The sequence below is a fragment of the Pristiophorus japonicus genome, chromosome 6, assembly GCF_044704955.1.
Source record: "Pristiophorus japonicus isolate sPriJap1 chromosome 6, sPriJap1.hap1, whole genome shotgun sequence".
NCBI classification, from domain to species: Eukaryota; Metazoa; Chordata; class Chondrichthyes; family Pristiophoridae; genus Pristiophorus; species Pristiophorus japonicus.
Genome location: NC_091982.1, coordinates 205,566,453 through 205,577,204, shown reverse-complemented (window position 1 = coordinate 205,577,204; position 10,752 = coordinate 205,566,453). Strand labels below are relative to the sequence as shown.

Below are 10,752 nucleotides of genomic sequence, written 5' to 3'. Positions count from 1 at the left end.
CTGAGAAAAAATATTACCGCCTGCCCACTTTTTTGGGTCGGGATCAGCAGAATGGGCGATTTCAACGCCCACATTATCGCCCAGCATTACTTTCCTCCTGGAATTAACGCCGAGATTCAATAATAACACTGGACAACTGCTTTTTGTTGTCAAGAGTATATTTACCCAAACTAGTGGCCATGGAGATCACCCACTGTCAATTTCACCACCTCGCACACATATCACCCAGAATATCGCCCGCTCAATAAACCGGCCACAAAAAGTGGAACTAACTGGGACGGACGCCAGCAGTGTGGCTGGCATTTGTTAAATTCCACTCTTACATGAAGAGATGATGTCAGAAAGGTTTGCCTGAAAGAGCGCTGATGAGTGACAACGCTGACACACTGCTGTGAGTGTGCAGCTTAGACATCAATGGTGCCCATCAGCTTTGTGCCAGTTAAAGTTTACGTTGATTGATGTTAAGTTGTATTTAACCCTTTCACTGTAAGGAATCACCAGTGTGTAATGGTCCAGCTATCTGAGACAATGCGCAACAAGGTTATGTTCAATGACAAAAGTTTAATACCAACATCACAGCCAATAACACCCAACCCCCGCCACACCCCACTTTTTCCACCATTGACATAAATCACATGGTCAACATGTCCAGCAACACAGAATACAAAGGCACAGCAGGAGCGTGATCCCCAGACCCCATACGTTGCACAAATTGCATACACCCAGATGGAGATATAACACAGCCATCACCTGCGCACATGCACCTCACTTTCCTTCCCCCTCTCTTTCTTTTCCCCCCCTCTATCCCTTCCCCTTCTCGCGCCATTCGCGCCTAGTTGAGGAGCTCCTCAGGCGGTGCCTCACTGCGGGGTTGAAGGCAGATGTGTTGGTTGGATGGGTACGGGAGCAGGGGGTGCTGAGGGGGCAGCATTCTCTGATGCAGATCTTGGTCCTTCCTCGCATCTGTCATTCGCAGTGGTGGTGCGGAACATAGGGGTGGAGTGCCACGTTCTGGGACCACTGGGAGGGCTGTGGCAGCAGTGTTCCTGGCTATCACATCCAGGGATTCCGCCATGCATGGAATGTACTCAGACATGGTGGCCAGGTGTCGGGATATGCCCCACAAAGCTTCGATGAGCTGGTCACCAATGTCTCCAGTCCTCCTGGACAACTGAGCCATCTCTCCGCTGTCATGTCATTCTCTTGGAACAGACCCGCCGCGTCCACGAGGCTTCCGCGGTGTCGGCGCTGTCCTGGGGACAAATGGGATGCCCTGTGGAGAGATGCTTGGGGCCAGCACCTCCACAGTGGAGCCGGGAATGACTGGAGAACCATTAGATGGCCTTGCGCTGGAATGGGTTCTGTCGCGTGGTGATGCAGGTTATTTAAAGTCCGCGCACTCATTCGTTGAGAACAGACCCAGCAGATTGATGGGCGACAACCGGAGCTCCTCAGCACCAGTGCAGTAGGATCGTCCGCTGACTCCTGCCCCGCGTCCCCACCTTCTGGCCTCTGTCGCCTTGCCTGGGGCTGCACTGCTGGCTGAGCTGCAAGACACAAATGAGGTTGTTAGAGGAGAAGGGTGTGCTAGGGTGACAAGGTGAATCCAGCGCTACACACAGCATAAGCACAACAAAAGCACCACCGCTCTCAAAATCATCGCAGGCATCACATTTCATGACCATCAACACATTGTAGATTGCTGATTTTTATTAGGCCAGCATTATTATGACACTTTTAGAGATCATCTATCATATATGATTGGTCAGATATGAGTTGGTGTGGCATCTATTACAATGGTGTAAGCTTTACTCACGTGGCACCACTTCAGGGTCTGCAGATGCATCCGTGGCAGTCCGGGGGTGCTTCCCCACGAGTACGAGCATTCGCTCCTCCATCTCTGTGATGTCGCTGGAGACTGGTGGCCCTCACCCGTTCGCCTCTGCACGGACCTCATCATCGATAGCTTCTTCTGCAAAAGGTGACAGGACGACATGGCATGAGATCATTGTGTGGTATCATTGCTAGGTACTGTCACAGAGACTGATACAACACATAACCAACAGATGTAATCATGATTATGAAAATTATCATTCTTTACCTAAAGATGTACACCGTAACCGTAGGCTTTGAGTCCAACATTCCCGTTAAAAGGGAAAGACTTCACATCTGCTGATAGTCACTCATGACTGTTACAAATCAAATGATATAAATACATAAGTACATGTAAATCAATGTAATACTTACTCTTGCCGATCCCACAAGGTCATTCCATCGTTCGCGGCATTGGTTGTGTAAAGTCCTGACCCAGCAGTGCAGACTTACTTGAGGCACATGCTGATGTCAAGGTCACTCTGGACCTGCACATTTATTTCACAGCTCTTGAGTGCCACACTTGCCTGAGAGCTTCCTTTATATACCTGTGTGGAACAGGTATGCAGTGTCTCATGCAAGTGCACCCCTGGTGGTAAAGTATGCTTTTGGTTACAGGTCATGTCCAGTTACAGTCATGTATAGCATGGTAAGATACAGTTATATACAGTAGTGTGAGATACATGACATCACCATCCCCCAAGGTCTTATTGTCTTTATAGATTCAGTCTCTCAGGTGGTCTATGCTCTCGCGTGCAACGTCTTAGTTGTGATTCGGTTGTTTGCCTTGGTGCCTGTTTTTCTTTCGGTGTGATTTCTGGTATCTCACCTGGGCTGTCTGTTTCATTTAGTATGATTGCTGGTATCTCGCCTGGGCTGTCTGTTGAGCCTGCCCTTTCCTCAGGTTGTTCCCTCTGTCTGTCCACCAGGTGTGGTGTGAGTTCCACATTGTAGTCTGCCTCTGGTTCTGCAGTGTTGTTGGTGAATCTATTTTTTGCTTGGTCTACATGCCTCCGGAAGGTTTGGCCATTGTCCATTTATGCAGACAGTCGCCTGTTTCCTTCCTTGCCTGTTACTGTCCCTGCAAGCCATTTGGGACCCCTGCCATAGTTTAGCACAAACACTTTGTCCCCTATCTCATTCCATCTCCCCCTCGAATTTCGGTCATGGTACTCAGTTAGCTTCCGGCGCTTTGACTCAACAATTTCATGCATGTCTGGGAGGATTAACGAGGGCCTAGTCTTTAAGGGCTGTTTCATCAATAGTTGCACGGGGGAACCCCAGTCAGCGAATGCGGATGAGATCTGTATGCCAGCAGCAGTTGCGACAGGCGGCTCTGCAGCGTGGGACCTTGGATTTCTAGCACGCCTTGTTTAACGATTTGGAGGCCGGCTTGAAAGGTGCCGTCTTAACGTGATTTATGCCGTGGTCAACTATAAATCTTGAAATTCTGCGCTGGTGAAGCACGGACCATTATCACTGCTCGCGGTGGAGCTCCCGGATAAACGCCTCTCTGCGTCGCAAGGGCATAACTACTCGGCTGCCCCACATCAGGCAGCCTGTTTGTAGTGATAGTTCATGCATGCGCCTATGGAAACATTTGATCTCCTTAGGGCAGGCATTGTGAGCCTCTGCCCACTCACCAGTTAAAACACATCTTTTGACGAAGGATAACATGGGGTCGCTGGTCGCCCAGGCTCTGATTTGGCGAGCCGTCATGGGCGAACCTGTGGATTCAAAGACCCATCTCACAGTCCTGTTCGTCGGACTCTTCCGTGGTCGCCAGGGGTAGCCGACTAAGCGCGTCGGCACAGTTGCCTGCGCCTGGTCTGTGCCTTATTATGTAGTCGTAAGACGCCAGCATGAGTGCCCACCGCTGAATGCGCGTCGAGGCATTGGCGTTTATTGCCTTGCACTCGGATAGCAGGGACGTGAGGGGTTTGTGGTCGGTTTCTAATGTGAACTTGACCCCAAAAATGTATTGGTGCATCGTTTTGACACCATACACGCATGCGAGCGCCTCCTTCTCGACCATACCGTACCCGCGTTCCGCCCGCGAAAGTGACCTGGAGGCATAAGCAATGGGTTGTAATTTACCTGCATCATTGACATGCTGTAAAACACACCCGACCCCGTACGCTGATGCATCACATGTAAAAACTAGCTTTTTACCTGGGTCAAAAAAGGCTAAAACTATGTTGGAACATAGAAGGTTGCGTGCCTTATTGAAGGCGCGTTCTTGGGCGTCCCCCCAAAACCAATCGCACCGTTTTCTGAGTAGCACGTGGAGATGCTCCAGCAGCGTGCTCAAGTTCTGCATAAAGTTCCCAAAGTAATTGAGTAGCTCGAGAAAGGCGCGCAGTTCCGAGACATTCCAGGGCCTGGGTGCCAGACGAATTGCTTAGGTTTTGGATTCTGTTGGTCGGATTCCATCAGCGGCAATCCTTCTGCCCAAAAATTCAACCTTGGGCGCGAGAAACAGATACTTGGATTTCTTAACTCTGAGGCCTACCCGATCCAATCGACTTAGTACTTCCTCCAAATTGCAGAGATGGGAGTCGGTGTCCCTGCCTGTGATGAGTATGTCATCTTGAAACACAACCATCCCTGCGATGGACTTGAGCAGACTCTCCATGTTGCGCTGGAATATAGCAGCTGCCGACCTGATGCCGAATGGGCATCGATTGTACTAAAAAGGCCTCGATGTGTGCTGATGGTGGTGAGTAGCTTAAACTCTTCAGTCAGTTCTCGTGTTATATGTGCAGATGTGAGTTCTAGTATCGAGAAAAGTTTTCCTCCAGTTAATGTGGCAAATAGGTCCTCCGCCGTGGGCAGCAGGTATTGGTCCTGTAGGGAGACTCTGTTTATGGTAGACTTGTAATCCCCACAGATTCGTACGGATCCATCAGGCTTCATGACGGGGACGATGGGACTTGCCCAGTCGCTAAATTCCATGGGTGGGATAATGCCTTCCCGCAAAAGCCGGTCCAGTTCATGTTCAATCTTTTCACTCATCACATAAGGCACAGCTCTAGCCTTGTGATGGACCGGTCTGGCATCCTGTGTGATGTAGATTTTAACTTTAGCCACTTTGAAGGTGCCCACACCTGGCTGAAAGAGATGTTCAAAATGACTTAGAACTGCTGAGCAGGAGGTCTGTTCCTCTGACGACATGGCGTGAACATCATCCCATTTCCAATTTAGTTTTGCCAGCCAGCTTCTCCCCAACAGTGCTGGGAGATCTCCGGGGTCAATCCACAGGGGAAGTCGGTTCACCGTCCTTTTGTGTGTGACTGAGAGCATGGTGCTGCCAAGGACTGGGAAGGTTTCTTTGGTATTGGTCCTTAGTTTGGCGTCGATCCTTGTGAATTTTGCTCTGTTGCTTTTGTGCGGCCACAGCTGTTCAAATTGTTGGACGCTCATGAGAGATTGACTAGCTGCCGTGTCCAGTTCCATGTTGATGCGTATCCCGTTGAATAGGACCCTCATCATTATTGGAGGCATCTTGTTGTAAGAACAGTGGACATTGATCGTGTTGACCCGCTGTATCCTCACGTCCCGGGCACTGTCCCCACCGTCTTCTGGTCCGCTTTCCGACCCTTCCGATTTGTATACCAGCCGAGCTGCTGTTTTTCTGCACATGCGAGCCAGATGCCCTGTATTGTTGCAGGTTCTGCAAACAGCATGCTGAAATCGACACCCCCTTCTTGAGTGCCTTTCCCCACATCTCCAGCACAGACCGCTTCCATTGTTTCCAAAGGATGAGCTGCGTCTGGCTGATCTCTCTTGAGCTTCTCTCAGTCTGTAGTTGATTGCTCACCTTGTGGGTTGATGAGGTGTGAACGGCCGTTCCTGTGGCCCTTGATGGCTTCTGGCACCACTGCCTGCTGTTGAAGGCCTGCTCTCCTGCCTTTGTCTGTGTATGTGGGTAGCGGCTCATTTCACGCTGTGAACCCCTTGTTCCGATGTTTCGTTAGTTGTCGTACCCACAGTATCGATCAACCTCGTTTCTTCTTCTCCTGCCAAGAATGTCTATGCGACCAGTGCTGCTATCTCTCGGGTCAAGTTCTTGCTCTCTAAGCTTTCGGAATATGCCTGCGTGGCCTATTCTTTCAATAAAAAAGTCTCTCAGTACTTCTGTCCTTAGTTCATCGGAGAGCTCACATAAACTAGCCAGCCTCTGAAGTTCCGCCACAAAGTCGGGTATGCTCTGGCCCACACAGCGTCTGTAGTTGTAGAACCTGTCTCTGGCCATGTGTAGGCTGCTCGCTGGCTTCAGGTGGTCTCTCACCAGTGTGCTCAACTCCTCAAACGACTTGCTTGCTGGTTTCTCAGGTGCCAGCAGGTCCTTCATTAAGGCATATGTTTTCGAGCCACAGCTGTTCAAGAGATGGGCTCTTCTCTTGTCTGCCTTATCGTCGCCCAACCAGTCTTTGGTTAAAAAGCTTTGCTGGAGCCTTTCTATAAAGTCCTCCCAATTTCTCCAGCATTGTATTTCTCATTAGAGCCGTTGGTAGCCATTCTGTGGATTCTGTGATCCCGTAACTTGTTGCCACTGTAAAGTCCTGACCCTGCAGTGCAGACTTACACGAGGCATCTGCTGAAGTCAAGGTTACTCTGGACCTGCACTTTTATTTCACTGCTCTCGAGTGCCACACTTGCCTGATACCTGCCTTTATATACCTGTGTGGACAGGTATGCAGTGTCTCCTGAAAGTGCACCATGGCTGGTAAAATATGCTTGTGGTTGCAGGTCATGTCTAGTTACAGTCATGTATAGCATGGTAAGATAGAGTTATATACAGTAGTGTGAAATACATGGCAGGTTGCCCTCACACACCTCGTTGGTCACCGACGAGATCATGTCTGCTATCTTGGTCCATATCCTCTGGTAGGCCTTTGGGGTGGGCTTCTCACATCCTCCTTATGTCAAATCACCCCAGCGTGACTCGACCTCTTGCAGGTGGGAGGCATTTGCCTCGTCCGAGAACCTCCTGGCTCTTTTGCGGCCTCCAATGTGCTCCTCTCCCACCTCACTGCTCTTTCCAGTGTCAGTCTCCACAGCGTGCTGTGATGCCTTCTCCTCTCCCTCCATTATAGAGCAAATTCGGTCAAATATGTGGCTGTTAACAGTTACATTTTGTTTGCCTACTTGCTGTGAAGCTCTAAAGTCTCCCTCCTTCCTCCCAAAGCAGCTACACCACACCCAGCCACACCTTCAGTGCCTCTGAGCTTCCTCTCGCTCTGTCTCCTCTTTTGCGCATGTCATGATGATCCTTGACCTGCTGAATCGCGGGAATTGAGCGTTGCCATGCCGTTGCTAAGGATGGCCACACTTAACGGCAGAAGATCAGAAAAATTTAACACTACCGCCCATTTGGTATCGCTCACTGTTTTCAAAAATGTAAACTCGGTGTTTTGAGAATGGGCAAGAAACCGGCGCTCTGAACACCCTTTTTTACCGCCCATGTCGGAAATAACGCCCATTTTTGTGCGGTAAGCTCAAAAGTGGAGGTTCTAGCCCCAAGTCTGATTGACATTTTTAAATGTTAATCACCAATCTCCTTTCTACAATGGATAACTTTAAAGAGCCTCACAGTTATTGCCTGCCAGGCAGTTTTTCTCTGCATTATTAACACACCCAGTGAGCCTTGAGCAGGGTTGGAGCTCTGTTCAGTTTTATCACCAGGATCTCAAGTTCATTGTCTAAAACATTTACTTTCTTTCTCTGGATGGGAGGAACCTGTCAGTTCCATAATTATTTTAAGTTATCACCCAACAGTAAACCCCACCACTACAATATCTTCCTAGACCTTGTCCTGAAAGGGCCAATCAATGATACGAGAGAAAAAAGATTAAATATTAATGGGAATCGAGTTTGCGATCTGTGTTTTGCTGCTGCTCGTGCTATTGTTTGCAGAGGTTATGGAGGAGGTCGAGGGAGGAATTACTGAACTGTGTAAGAAAGCAATGAAGATGATAAACCTAAAATAAGAAACAAAGGGGTGACATTACTCTGCGCTAAAGCCATGTATTCAGTAACGTGAAATGACTTGGTGATTTAGCATTAATAGACGATTCATGCATTTTTCCCCAAATTCCTTCCAGATCAAAATAAATGAATAGACCCAGTGTTAATGGCCCAGAAATCCCAGTTGGTTGCTTCCTATGGCCGATCGGGTAAAAAAAAACTTTAAAAAGCAGCGCACTTATGTGAAGCTGCTGCACCGTTCCTGAGGCCTCCACTGACTGCATGTCGCAGCGCGTGCATGTCAGGACGTGCACAGGGCTGGAGCTACAGTCACATGGTTCTGGGCAGCCAATCAGGTAAAGTATGTTCTCATTCATAATAATGGGAGCTCCGTAAGTTGGACTTCCCATTATTATGAATGAGAAACCCCCCAAACACACAAAACATTAATAAAAAATAGAAAAAATACACTACATATTTGACATGAATTTAAATTAAAGTTATTTATGTATTAGTAAAAAAATTTATTTTTGCGATTTTGAATTATGCTTTAAAGTAAATGTACAAGGTTTAAAAAAAATAAAATGCACCTTCTGCATCCAAACCTCGTGGACGGGAGCGCGCTACACAGCGCGGGAAGAGAAGACCGCCCCACTGCAATCGCAGGCATCTCCGGAACCACCAGGTCAATTCGTAAAAAATTCTCGGATTGGAGGCGTTCATCTGAAGGAAGCCTCTGACTCAAATTTCAGGCCCATTTGCTCAGAGAAATTGTGCAATATAATCCTGACACTCAGCAGCTATCCAATGCAACAATTCCCACCTAACTACCTTTATAGAGTTTTCGAAGGGGGTGACAGCTTTGGCATCTGCACTATGTACTTGTTGAATGCAGCCTTTGGCCGCAATCTTCCCAGCCCTGCTGGTTTGGAGGCGGGCCCGCCGTCAAAATGGCCCTGATTGACAGCGGGTCAGGATCCCACTTTAAACCCGCCTCCGTGCGAGTTTCTGACCTGTCAGGCCTGTGTGTGGATCGCAGACCCAACAGCAAGCAACGGGCCAGTTAATTAAGGTCGTTAACAGGGAGTTGAATGCTATTTAAGAGGATTAAAAGCAGGTTCTTACAATTTTACCAACCATTTGACGGATTTGCCATCCCTCGGGGAACACGCCAGGTAAGTGGAGTGAGGTTCTCTATGACTCTCGATTACTTTCAAAAAGTGACAGCTGCAAAAGTGGTATAAAAACTACCATTTTACAGCTGTTTACTTTCGATGTCAGAAGCTGTAACCTTCAGTTTTGGGAGTCTTTTTAGCCTCATACACTTTGGAATTGTTTGTAGTGAACTCTTCACTGTAACCTTCTTTGAAGAAAATTTCTGGCCAGCAATAGATTGCTTCTGTCAATTCAACTGGATGTGGCATATCAACAATCAAAATAAGCACGATTTATACTCTCTCATTTTTATCCTCCGAGTCTGATGAGGAACAGCCGCCAGAGCAGCAAAATCAGCCACATCAGCAGCAGCAACAACAAGAGCGCCAACCTTCTCCTTAACCACCTGAAGCTGCACAGGGCGGAGAGCATCAGCCCAGGGCTGCACTGCGCTGGAGGTAATACGCCCAACACAGTGTATACAGGCAGAGGATGAATGTCTTCAACATGCCGGAACAGCAGTGCCAAAGGCGACTCAGGATATCACGCCAGATGGTTACCGAGCTTTGCGCATTGCTGGAAGAAGACCTGCAGCCCAGAGAAAGGGATGGACACCCCTTACCAATGGCTATCAAAGTCACTCTTACCCTCAACATCTTCGCCTCAGTCTCCTTCCGGGCATCTGCTGAAGACATGAGCGGCATTTCCTAGTCGGCCGCACACAGATGCATCACACGGGTCACTGATGCCCTGTTTAACAAGTCGGGCAACTATGTAAAGTTTGCCACTGATAAAGCCAGTGTGACTGAGTGGGCGATCGGCTTTGCTGCTCTGGCTGGTGTCCCACCGCTGCAGGGAGTGAATGACTGCACACATGTGGCAATCAGGGCACCCCATCACAATCTGAGAGCTTTTGTGAACCGCTAGGGGTTCCACTCTCTAAACATTCAGCTGTTGTGCAACCACCATAAAATCATCATACATGTGTGCGCTAAGTTCCCTGGCAGCTGCAATGATTCGTATATATCCTGTGCCACTCCACCGTCCAGGAGCTGTTCGACCCGCCAACCAGTCTTTCAGGTTGGCTGCTTGCGGACAAGGGTTATCCCCTCAAGACATGGCTGATGACACCCTTGAGGAGGCCAGCGACTGAGGCTGATGGAAGGTACAATCAGAGCCTCATTAGCACAAGAACTATCATCAAGCAAACTACAAGTGCGACGTCCAAAATCCGGAGTTCCAGAATCCGTAATGTTCCGGAATCCGGACACCAGGCCAATCAGTGGCGGGGTCGTCCGGAAAATGTTCTGCAATCTAGACTCCCCCCCACCACAGCCTGACCTCTCACCGCCTCGGCCTGACCTCACCGCCTCCCCCCGCCTCGGCCCGACCTCCCCCCGCCTTGGCCTCACCTCGCCTGGCCTTCCCCCGCCTCGGTCCGCCCGCCTGCTGCCCGACCCCGACCGACCCTGCCGTGGCCTGACCTCCCCCGGGCTCGCCTGGCCTCGGCCCGCCCGACCTCGGCCCGCCCGACCTCTCCCGGCATCTGCCGCCTGGCCTCGGCCTGACCTCTGGCTGCCCGACCCTGCCTTGGCCTCCCCCTATCTCCGCCGGCCTCGACCCGACTGACCTCCTCCGGCCTCAGCCCGACCCACACCCCCCCCAGCCTGACTGAGTCCCCTGACCTCCGGCGTCCTGACCAACCCCCCCGAACTCCAGCGTCCCAACCGACCCCCTGACCTCAGGCGTCCCTCC

At 49.9% G+C, this 10,752-nt stretch overlaps 1 long non-coding RNA gene across 1 annotated transcript; it reads right to left on the bottom strand.

Moving 5' to 3' along the window:
- Positions 1-821: 821 nt before the first annotated feature.
- Positions 822-8,750, bottom strand: LOC139265356 (uncharacterized). The gene is made up of 3 exons (XR_011593542.1): positions 8,433-8,750; positions 1,817-1,972; positions 822-1,547 (listed from the first exon to the last, which is right to left on the bottom strand). It is a non-coding gene; the product is annotated as an uncharacterized lncRNA (long non-coding RNA).
- Positions 8,751-10,752: the final 2,002 nt, after the last annotated feature.